Genomic DNA, 12,452 nt, shown 5'->3' with positions numbered 1-12,452 from the left:
ACTGTAAAATAGTCATACAATAAAATCATAATGAACCAGTTGAAAGCAGAAATATTGCTATATAAAACTGAAGATCTGAGTTTGTGCTTTTATTCTGAAAAGTGTGTGTGGTTAATTGCTAAAGTGTAAAAACAGTGTGAATGACTAGTCACAGATGACCCTTTTATAATAGAGCTGAAAGTTGCTGATATATTAAATATATAACTTTGTTTATTTGAAGGAAATCTCTAGCTATATTAAGAACTGAATGCATAAACATGCATCCAATGGGAATCAAAAGTGGATTACTCCCAAGTCAAGAACTTATACCATTGAGCAACAGGATATGAAGGGGGATGAGGAAAAAGCTAAAGCAGTTGAAACACATTCTGCAAAAGCTATTTGTCACAAACAGACGATGGAGGAAGGACCCAAATGCACAGCGTCGGCTTGGTTAAGATCAGAAGTTTAATAATCATGGTCAGGCAGGCAGAGGTCATACACGTTGTGGCAGCAAAAAGGATCAGCAGAAATGGAGTAGGCACAGACAAAGTCAGAATACAGGCGATGGTCATCTTACGGCACAGGCCTGTCATAGGTTAGGCAAGAGGCAGGATAGGTAAGAAGGCAAGGTCCAACACGATAGACAAGAGTACTAGGAACGCTGGAATGCTGGTCAGGAACAACGCAGACAATCTAGCAAGGTACTGGGGTGAGAGGTGGTGCTTAAATGCTGGATGATTAATTGCTGATGACATGCAGGTGGTGTTAACAAGAACCGGAAGTGAAGCTGGGTTAACTGGGTAAGGAACTAAATAGGAAGTGGGAACAAAATAAAACCGGACATGACTAAAAACGTAACTAAGAAACATGAATTATGACACTATTGATTTTGACTCATGCTTTAATTGCGAAAGCGTTTGGGGGATGTGTGTGTTTAACTGGTAAAGTTAAAACAGTGTTGTAACTATGCTAACAGGCAATTTACGCATGACTACATCTCTGTGAATACTTCCTCTGAATTTTGTTGAAAGACTTGTTCTAGTCAGTTTTATATATATATATATATATATATATATATATATATATATATATATATATATATATATATATATATATATATATATAAAAGAAACAATACAGAAAACAAGAACAATAAGAAACAATACAGAAACAGAAACAATACCCACCATGGAAACAAAGGTTGGAGGCAAAAATCAAGGCAGCTCGGAGGGAAGTGAGCCAAATGACAGAGGCCCAGAGAGGTGCAATGAAAAGACCGATGCCCAAGAGGTACAGCCAGATGCCCATACCTGAAGCACTCGAAACTGCCAAGCAAAGGCTACAAGCCTTGGCCAGCCGCCTAAAGAGATACACCAGAGATAACGAAGCCAGACGAATAAACCGGCTGTTCGCAACACAACCTGCGAAAGTGTACTCTCAATGGCAGGGTAATAACAGCAGAGCAGACCCACCAAGGCTGGAAACTGAACAGTACTGGAAAGGGATATGGGAAAGGGAGGCATCACACAACAACGATGCACAGTGGCTGGTGGATCTGAGGGAAGATCACAGCAACCTCCCTGAACAGAATCCAGTGACTATCACAGTGGCAGACATCCAACAAAGAGTCTCAGGTATGAAAAACTGGACAGCACCTGGCCCTGACATGATCCACGCCTACTGGCTAAAGAAGCTCACTGCAATCCATGAGCGCCTGGCAGCACAAATGAACCAGCTGCTAAGGGATGGGATTCACCCTGAATGGCTAACCGAAGGGCGAACGATCCTGATAATGAAGGATCCCTCAAAGGGTACAGTCCCATCCAACTACCGACCAATAACCTGTCTCTCCACAACATGGAAACTCATGTCAGGCATCATCGCAGCTAAGATAAGTGGGCACATGGGTCAATACATTAGCGAAGCACAGAAGGGCATTGGTAAGGATACCAGAGGAGCCAAACACCAACTCCTGGTAGACAGAACAGTCGCCCAAGACTGCAGAGTGCGACACACCAACCTGTGCACAGCCTGGATCGACTACAAGAAAGCCTATGATTCAATGCCACACACATGGATCAATGAATGCTTGGAGCTGTACAACATCAACAGAACTCTAAGGGCCTTCATTGCAAACTCTATGAGGTTGTGGAGAACCACCCTGGAAGCCAATGGGAAGCCACTTGCCCAAGTATTCATCAAATGTGGCATATACCAAGGAGATGCACTGTCCCCAATGCTGTTCTGCATAGGTCTGAACCCCCTCAGCCAAATAATAAACAAGACTGGCTATGGATATCAACTCCGAAACGGGGCCACCATAAGTCACATCCTCTACATGGATGACATCAAGTTGTGTAAGGTGTACACCAAGAGTGAGCGAGACATCGACTCGCTGATCCACACCACCAGGATCTACAGCTCAGACATCGGGATGTCATTCGGGCTCGAGAAATGTGGGAGGATGGTGACAAAGAGAGGCAAGGTAATCCACACAGAAGGGGTCTCACTCCCAGAAGGAACAATAGCAGACATTGAGGACAATTACAAGTACCTTGGAATACCACAGGCAAACGGCAACCTTGAACAGGCAACAAGGAATGCGGCAACAGCCAAATACCTCCAACGAGTAAGGCAAGTCCTAAGAAGCCAGCTCAATGGCAAGAACAAATCCCGGGCAATAAACAGCTATGCCCTGCCAGTGATCAGATACCCTGCAGGAATAATAAGGTGGCCAAAGGAAGAGATACAGACCACAGATGTTAAGACACGAAAGCTCCTCACCATGCATGGAGGGTTCCACCCCAAATCCAGCACCCTGAGACTGTACGCTAGCCGCAAGGAAGGAGGCCGAGGACTAGTGAGCGTGAGAGCCACTATCCGGGATGAAACATCCAAGATCCATAAGTACATCAAGGATAAGGCCCCGACAGATGACGTGCTGAGTGAATGTCTCAGGCAGTGGAGTGAGATGCTGGAAGAGGGACCATCATGGGAGGACAAGCCCTTACATGGGATGTACCACCGGAACATAACTGAAGTGGCTGATCTCAACAAATCCTACCAATGGCTTGAAAGGGCTGGGCTGAAGGACAGCACAGAGGCACTCATCCTGGCTGCACAGGAGCAGGCCCTGAGCACCAGAGCTATAGAGGCCCAGATCTACCACACCAGACAAGACCCAAGGTGTAGACTGTGCAAAGAGGCCCCTGAGACGGTCCAGCACATAACTGCAGGGTGTAAGATGCTGGCAGGGAAAGCATACATGGAACGCCATAACCAAGTGGCTGGCATAGTATACAGGAACATCTGCGCAGAGTATGGACTGGAAACCCCAAGGTCAAAATGGGAAACACCTCCCAAGGTGGTAGAGAATGAGCGAGCCAGGATCCTGTGGGACTTCCAGATCCAGACTGACAGAATGGTAATGGCGAACCAACCAGACATTGTAGTGGTGGATAAAGAGCAGAGGAAAGCCGTAGTGGTGGATGTGGCAATACCAAGCGATGGCAACATCAGGAAAAAGGAACATGAGAAACTACAGAAATACCAAGGGCTCAGAGAAGAACTGGAGAAGGCTTGGAAGGTGAAGGCCACAGTGGTGCCTGTGGTGATCGGAGCACTGGGGGCAGTGACCCCCAAACTGGAGGAGTGGCTACAACAGATCCCTGGAAAAACATCCGACCTTGTTTGGTAATACCTTTTTGATTCTTGCCCAGCTTATGATAACCCTGCCTAGCGTGTTTGACCTCTGCCTGTTCTTGACCACGTTTTTGCCCAAGCCTTGTCGGATCTTGTTTTTGCCAACCTGTGTATGACCATTGCCTGCCTGACTACGTTCTTATTAAAACAATCTTTTACTCAAGTATCGCTGTGCATTTGGGTCCTTCCACCATTGTGCCATTGTGACAGACATAGCTGAAAAGCTTCCTCCAGATGTAAAGAAATTCTTAGTAGTTTTAAAATATTCATGTTTATGGGTGAAGCCCGTGACGAGTGAAGCCAGCTCCAGCGCCTGCAGTCGCCGTCGCACCCACACCCACCTCAGTCGCTCCTCATATCCAACTGGGAGCTCCGACCCACTTTTCTGGTGACACAGGTGACTGCAGAGCTTTTTTAACCCAGTGCGAAATCCAGTTTTAATTTCACGCTTTGTCATTCCCCACGGAGCGAGCTAAGGTCGCGTTTGCCGTGTCTCATCTTGCTGGAAAAGCCGAGGCCTGGGCCATGGCAGAATGGCAGAATAAATCCGCTTGCCTAGCGATGTTCGATGATTTCTCCACTGCACTAAAACACATTTTTCAAAAGGTCGCACCAGGCAGAGAAGCAGCCCAGAGACTGGTGAGTCTTCGCCAGGGAGATCGGTCCGCTTTAGTTTATGCCATTAAATTTCGCACTCTCGCCGCGGAGGCAGGCTGGGACTCCACAGCGCTATGTGACATATTTATCAAGGGTCTGTCTTGTCGTGTCAAGGACAGTTTAGCAGCCATTAAACCTCCCGCCAGTTTAGACGAGTTAATCGCACTGGCCATCAAAGTCAATCGACGGTTGTGGATCAGTGTCAGTGAACGTCGCAAAGAGGAACGTGCGGCGTCAGCGCGACGTCCCAGAACCGTGCTACAGTCGATGTCCGAAGTTCCCAGCGCACCTGAACGCATCACCGGACAATCCTTCCGGCAACAAAGGCCGCCTTCCCACACTCGAGCCGAAGTGACAGCGAAGTCAGCCGATGCTTTCCCCGCGGCCCAACCCATGGAGCTCGAAAGGATTCGCCTCACCAATGCAGAGAAGGAGCGCCGAAGAACCTCAGGCCTATGTTTATACTGTGGCCAACCTGGTCACATCGCCGTGTCATGTCCGGTAAAAGACAACGCTCACCACTAGCACGGAGGATAGTGGTGAGCCAGTCAGCCATGTAAGGCCTCCGCCCGACCGTTACCTTCAGTGTAGGTGACCAGTCTGTTCAGCAGGCAGTGCTCTTGGATTCGGGCGCTGATGCTAGTCTGATGGACGCTGACCTGGTTAAACGCCTGGGAGTTCCCCTGGTTCCCTTACCTACTTCAATGGAGGCCACAGCTCAAATGGTCATCACCTCTGGAAGATAACACACAGCACCGGCCCAATCACCATGACCTTACCGGACTCTCACGCCGAGCAGATCCATTTTCATGTGGTTGAGTCTTCTGCATTTACGATTGTATTGGGGTATACCTGGCTTAGACGTCACAACCCCACCCTGGACTGGAGGACCGGGGAGGTGACGGGCTGGGGGGCATCCTGCCAAGATTGATGTTTTTTCGTCTAGTCTAGAGCTCCCATCTAGCCCATGACCAGCATTCCAGCATTGTCGAGTTTCCAGTTTCCGTGCATGACCTTGTTTGGTAATACCTTTTTGATTCTTGCCCAGCCTATGATAACCCTGCCTAGCGTGTATGACCTGTTCTTGACCACGTTTTTGCCCAAGCTTTGTCGGATCTTGTTTTTGCCAACCTGTGTATGACCATTGCCTGCCTGACTACGTTCTTATTAAAACAATCTTTTACTCAAGTATCGCTGTGCATTTGGGTCCTTCCACCATTGTGCCATTGTGACAGACGTAGCTGAAAAGCTTCCTCCAGATGTAAAGAAATGCTTAGTAGTTTTAACATATTTATGTTATTAAATAAAGATTCACACCTTTGAGACTGTAGCAACATTAAAGTCTAAGACAAATGTGAATATTTTAATACAGAACCATGCATCAGTCATTGCAATGGTCATTCCTTCTCAGCTCTCCCAGCTTCTGTTAGGGGGCCAGAAATACTCACTATTAATGCTACAATACAGATATGGCTAAATATACCTAAAGAAGAAAGATCAGGTAGTTTAAAAAAGCTGAATGTGTACAGCTGCTCTGATTAGAATGGGCAGTGAAGACACTGTGGACACTGAGCAGTAGATAGTTTGAGCGGCAGAGTTTAACCTGTCAATCAAAGTGTTACTGAGCTCAATCTATGATTGACTGCAGCTGCGCCGCTGTCATGGAGATAGCTCTCCAAAGGTAGGAAACTCCACAGATCAGCTCAATGAGCTGTAGTAAAGCTGATTTCCACCCCTGCTTAACAGCCTTGTTACAGCAAACCCATAAGGGTTATCACAAAAATAACTTCACTTTATTATTACCAAGGCTTCAACGAGCAACTAGTGTGGGTTTTATGTTTGTGTAGTGAAAATTGTGGCCACAGTCACGATTTAAAAATTCTAATCCTCCCTAATTTTTCCACAGAAGTCTTACGGGTAAATGCATTAAAGTCTATGGGAGGCTCCTCCTTGAACCGCCGCCTTATTGTGGTGGAGGAGTTTGCGTGCCCAAATGACCCCGGGAGCTATGTTGTCGGGGGCTAAATGCCCCTGGTAGGGTCTGTTGGGGATATGCGAGGAGCACAATTATAATAATTGGATTTATAGCTCCTGAGCGGAGATACCAATTATGTCTATAATTTCAATTCACAAATTTGGTTATTAGCTTAAATATATATAACTATATGACAAATGTCTATAGTTTAATAAGTGAAACACTTAACTATTATTGAGGATTAATTGATTAATTTATAATTATTAATTGAATTAATAATGACTTAATTTACGGGGCACCACCCTGTTTCCAGGGACCAATAACCAATTTGGAATAGCCAATACAGTCTCAATTGTATTCAAGTTAGTTGAAGGATGAGCTCCGTACCATAGCCGACTCAATTCACCAGTGCTGTAAAACCATATACAAATAATCACAGACAACGACCAATTAAATTATGAGGCTTTATTAAACAATTAATGTTAACTCTGGTATCAACACTATCTTGAATAACTCCGCAACTCACAACTTAATCTTATGGTGTGTTCGTCTGGAAGTACTGTATGTGTATGCGTGTTACCTGAGGTAAAAAGGGGGTGTATGTGTGTGTGTGTGTGTGTGTGTGTGTGTGTGTGTGTGTGTGTGTGTGAGTGAGAGAGAGAGAGAAAGAGAGAGAGAGAGAGAGAGAGAGAGAGAGAGAGAGGAAGAGAAAGGAGGAGGAGGAGCGTGTAAAGGAGTGTGAAGTGGGACTAGCGTGAATAAGGCTTGTGGTCACACAAACACGTGGGGCTATATTCAGCGATATAGTCAGGTGATCGCGGAAGCATGCAGTGGTTGAAATGTGCGCTTGGCGGCAAAGAAAGAGCACCGCAACAGTAACACAATAAAGCACTTAAGCTAGCAAAATCACAGATTACAACACTTAAATGTGCATCTCTTAGATTCACGCAGCTCTATAACAGCGTTACAGTCATGTGATGGCGGAAATGCACAGTGATCAGATCGTGTGCAGGAAAAGAAACAACACAACAATAAAACAATTACTGATACCCTAAAAGTTCTACTCTGCTCAGACCTAAGACTGCCTCTGCTTTACTGCGCAATCCTGGCGGGAAGATCCGGCGTGGCGTGCGTGGGTGCGTGCGTGCGTGCGTGCTTGCGTTGTTGCGGTCCGGTCCGGTCCATGTGTGCGTCGCGGTGATCGCGTCGTGATCAGCTGATGCGGCGGCGAGTGAGGCGGTTAAGCTGGCGGTTTCCTGCCGTGTGGCTGGAAGTAGATGGGTGATCAGGCCCGTTCTCTGTGACGACATCCCCGTTAGTTCAGCTGCTGGCTGCGGTGGAGGTTCCAGGCGTACCGGTGCAGAGGGAAGCTCCAGGTGGACGGAGAGAAGAAAGGTCTGCAGTGGTCTCGGGTGCGAGGAGAGAAGGGACGAGTCTTTGGTTACGGCAGCTTTTATAACCGTGTTTTTTGGTCACGCCCGTCTGGTTGTGTGATCCTAACCCTAACCCTAACCCTAACCCCCAACAGGTCTCCCAAGGCAAACAGGTCCTGGGCGAAGGGCCAGACTAACAGCGGTTCACAAACCCCCTATGAAAGGCAGATGACCAAGGCTAGAGACGTCATCCAGTATGGCACAGCCAGGGCCCCACCCTGGAGCCAGGCCCAGGGTTGGGGCTCGTATGCACAGCTCAAAAGAGCGGCGTGGGACCGTCTTCAAGTGGACCCACCATCCGCAGGAGGAACCGTAGGGGGCCGGTGCAAAGTGGATTGGGCAGCAGTTGAAGGCGGGAGCCTAGGCAACCCAATCCCTGGATAACCAATCTAGCTATTGGGACATGGAATGTCACGTCACTGGGTGGGAAGGAGCCTGAGCTTGTGCAGGAGGTCGAGTGGTACCGGCTAGAAATAGTCGGGCTCACCTCCACACACAGCCTGGGCTCTGGAACCCAACTCCTTGAGAGGGGATGGACCCTTTTCTACTCTGGAGTTGCCTGCGGTGAGAGGCGGCGGGCTGGTGTGGGCTTGCTCATAGCTCCCCAGCTTAGTTGCCACGTGTTGGAGTTTTCCCCTGTGGACGAGAGGGTCCCTTCACTGCGCCTTCGGGTGGGGGATAGGTCACTCACTGTCATTTGTGCTTACGGGCCAAATGGTAGTATAGATTACTCGGCCTTCTTGGGGTCTCTGGAGGGAGTGTTGGAAAGCGCTCCAACTGGGGACCTCATCTTTCTTCTGGGAGATTTCAATGCCCACGTGGGTAACGACAGTGATACCTGGAGAGGCGTGATTGGGAGGAACGGCCTCCCTGATTTGAACCCAAATGGTGTTATTTTATTGGAATTCTGTGCTAGGCACAGTTTGGCCATAACAAACACCATGTTCGAACATAAGGGTGTCCATCGGTGCACATGGCACCAGGACACCCTAGGCCGGAGGTCGATGATAGACTTTCTAGTCGTTTCACCTGACCTTCAGCCATATATTTTGGACACCCGGGTGAAGAGAGGGGCTGAGCTGTCAACTGATCACCACCTGGTGGTGAGTAGGGTTCCGCTGGCAGGGAAAGAGGCTGGAACAACTTGGCAGGCCCAAGCGTATTGTGAGGGTATGTTGGGAATGCCTGGCCGAACCCTCTGTCAGACGGACCTTCAACTCACACCTCCGGGAGAGCTTCGACCAGATTCCGAGGGAGGTCGGAGACATAGAGTCCGAGTGGACCATGTTCTCTGTCTCCATCGTCAACGCGGCCGTCCGGAGCTGTGGGTGCAGGGTCTCTGGTGACTGTCGTGGTGGTAATTCCTGAATCCGGTGGTGGACGCCGGAGTTAAGGGACGCCATCAAGCTGAAGAAGGAGTCCTACCAGGTCTGGCTGACCTGTGGGACTCCTGAGGCAGCTGATGGGTACCGGCAGGCCAAGCGTGCTGCAACCCGTGCTGTTGCGGAGGCAAAAACTAGGTCCTGGGAGAAGTTCGGGGACGCCATTGTTGTGGAAAAAAAATACCATGAAAGCTTCTGACCACTCAATGAAAAGAAAAATTCAAAAGTTGTCTTTGCGAATTTATTTCTCCATATGCATGTAAAAAAAATTAAAAAAAGAAAGGAAAAGAATAGGTAAAAGAAAAGAAAGGCACCTGGGTGGAGAGAACAAGTTGATGCTCACACAAAGTGCACACCGAGGTTCTCTGAAAACTTCTTCTCCTGTCCCGAGTTTTAAAGTCTACAGATAACACAAAATCTCCACACATGAGCTCAAACTTCAGGACAATTTGCCAAGTCTACATGAGCAAAGGTGACAAAGAGGAAGGCCTCACTCAAGGGGCATTCTGTTCCTTGTCTAAGTCAAACACTACGTCAAGGCATTAATAATGAAAATGATCGGCATTAAGAGATAATATAAAATTTCCATCACTATTCCCCAAGTTTTGGTCATTCATTGACCAACCATTAACAATGAAAATTTTATATGGTAGACTTCTAATATGATACATCATGTATATGAATTCACTGGGATTTCTTCACATACAATCACTGTTTGTCAGAATGGTAAACTTGCTGGTGTTGTGGAGGACAGAATCTTAGTAATGAAGCATTTTCAGAAATTTTGTTATCGTATGTAAGAAGAACACATTTGAACAAGGAAAAAAAATCTGTTTTCTGCACTGGACTCTCCAGTGTGAAGTCTCCTTCTGACCTAAACATATCATCCTCCTCACGGTCTGAGTCTGGTACTTCATACTCGTTAGGCGTCTCATTGTGAATTTGCACTACTGTAATGCCTATTGCAGTCGTAGTCACTCGAGTCACAGCCACCTTGGTGCAGGGCAAAACACACATGGAACAGATGGCACACAGAACCAGAAATACTGCAATATACACACCTATCATGATAAACCACTGTTTCCATCCTTTAAGGAATGATAAAAAACTGTCTGAGTCGTGAACTGCATCCTTCATCATGACCTGCTGTAATTTAGATAATTTCCTTAAATCTTCTGGAATTTTACTGCCATCCTCAACATTAGCTGGAATGTAAGTGCATCAAGATGCACCCACAATAACGCACACCCCTCCTTGTGGGGCTGTGAGTTGGTGTAGAACCATTCGATTTTACAGAACCGGTAAACGAAGCCCTCTAAGCTCCTCTCGGACTGCTTTTCCTTCAAAAATAGAAGCATTCAGAAAAGACATGAGCCTATAGTTGATCGTTTCCACTCTAAGCATCAGCTTTTCTACCCCATCCCATGGGAACAGGGACAACAGCACTTTGGAGCCTATTGACCACAGTTTAAAGTCGTCTGGGACGTCAGAACCCCAGACACCTTTGTGTGGTTGGAAGGAAGAGGCCATCCTGGTCACGCTTCTGTCTGATATGAGGCATGTCCTGGGCTGAGATGATGTAGGTCCCATCCTGTACTGATACTGGGGTGCACACACCCCGCCAATTAGGTGGAAGGTAAAAAAACAGTTATGAAACACACAGCCAATGAACATCTGGAATGGAAACTGTACCTGTACGTCCTGGTGCTAATTCTGAATGTTCGCAACAGGATCTTATCTGATTGACATTTAAGGTGGGAATCTTAGCTGCTTTTGTGTTATTTAATTGGACACCATTACGATACTTGGTCTTATCTGACCTTCGTCAGTGGGACACAACAAAACGGTCACACGCATGAGGTGGATTCGTGAAAGTACGAGTAGAAGCTGGTCTAGCGTGTGAGCATGCAATGTCACAAGTTTACCTGCAACCACAGGTTTTGGTTCTATTCGGTTGGCACTACAACACTGTAGGATCTGATGTGCCTTCCTACTGATTAGTTTTGTACTCACACAGTAAAAGAATGCTTAAAGGACACATATCATACTTTTCATTCTAAAAAATATTAGACTTTAATGTCTCAGTAAGGTCTCTGTAAATGTTTATCCCATAAAACCCTTTAGATCGTCCACACTGCCCCTGTCAATGTGTTGTTTTCACTCCCCATCAGCAAACTGGGTGTTTTCTGGGCGTGTCGCAAGCGAAGCTGCTCACCACACCTCTGTGCGGAAGCGCATACCTTTTTTGTTGTTGTTTTTTTTTTTTAAATTGGCTCCATGGATACGAGCCACCGCACGGTTATGATACAATAGGTGACAGTAGTGGGACATTGAGAACGCAATCCTCCACAGAAGAAGACCCGCTACAGGACTGCACGACATTAGCCAGCCAGCTAGTTCGTAGCGTAGTAGAACCATACGTCTACGATCCCGAATCTGACCCTGAAGCTGAAGAGGAGGCTGTTGAAGTCGCCACATTTCGGCTGATGCAAGATGTGTCTCATTGGTAATGTCGCATTTACTTCAATTTAATTGATTTATGTAATTTGCAAAGCGACTAGCGGTTGCTAATGCTTATGCTAAATGGCGTGTGCAGTTTCAATATTCACAACACGACTTACCTGGAAAACTCTTGTTAATAGAAAACACTACTTTAGCTTACATTAAACAAATAAATAAGTTTGAGAGCATAGCTGAAATAATATAGATACATTTTACATTTACACATTTCACTGTTTTGTCTTACTTGTGCTGCTCTGACATAATTTTATTTAAAAATGTGCATTAATATTTAGAGCAATCACTGCATGACCTACCTGGGAACAAAAAGCATTGGTTCAAATTATATATTGACTTAACGTATTTTTACTGCTTTTAATTATGTTTTTTGTCATTCTTGATAAATCTGACAGTAATATGTCTCTGTATCTGAAGTTGTTACAGGTATCTAGTCTACAGAGGCTAGTGAGCTGGTGCTGGGGATTCCTAGGGTGAAGAATCTCAGTTGCCATCTCTTCATGCTTGGGTTGTAGATGAAGGCAGAGTTTCCTGATGGATAAAACACTAAAACACTCATTGTATGATGGATGTAAACCACCTGTGGAATAACTCCTTTACCATTTGAGTAAAAATGTGTTTTTTGTGAGTGCAATACTCATTAAGATTTTTTTTTTAATTTATATATAATTTATATGCTTTTTATTTATGGCCGCTTCAACTTTATAGCTTACCATATTAGAAAGAGAAAAACATGTAATTTCAATACTATGATTTCCTGAATAAAAGTGTTTTCCCTTCAGAAACAGAGTTCAGTGAAATACA

This window comes from Betta splendens, chromosome 10 (genome assembly GCF_900634795.4).
Source record: "Betta splendens chromosome 10, fBetSpl5.4, whole genome shotgun sequence".
Taxonomy (NCBI): Eukaryota; Metazoa; Chordata; class Actinopteri; order Anabantiformes; family Osphronemidae; genus Betta; species Betta splendens.
The sequence above is the reverse complement of the archived record's forward strand: the minus strand, read 5'-3'. Positions refer to the sequence as shown.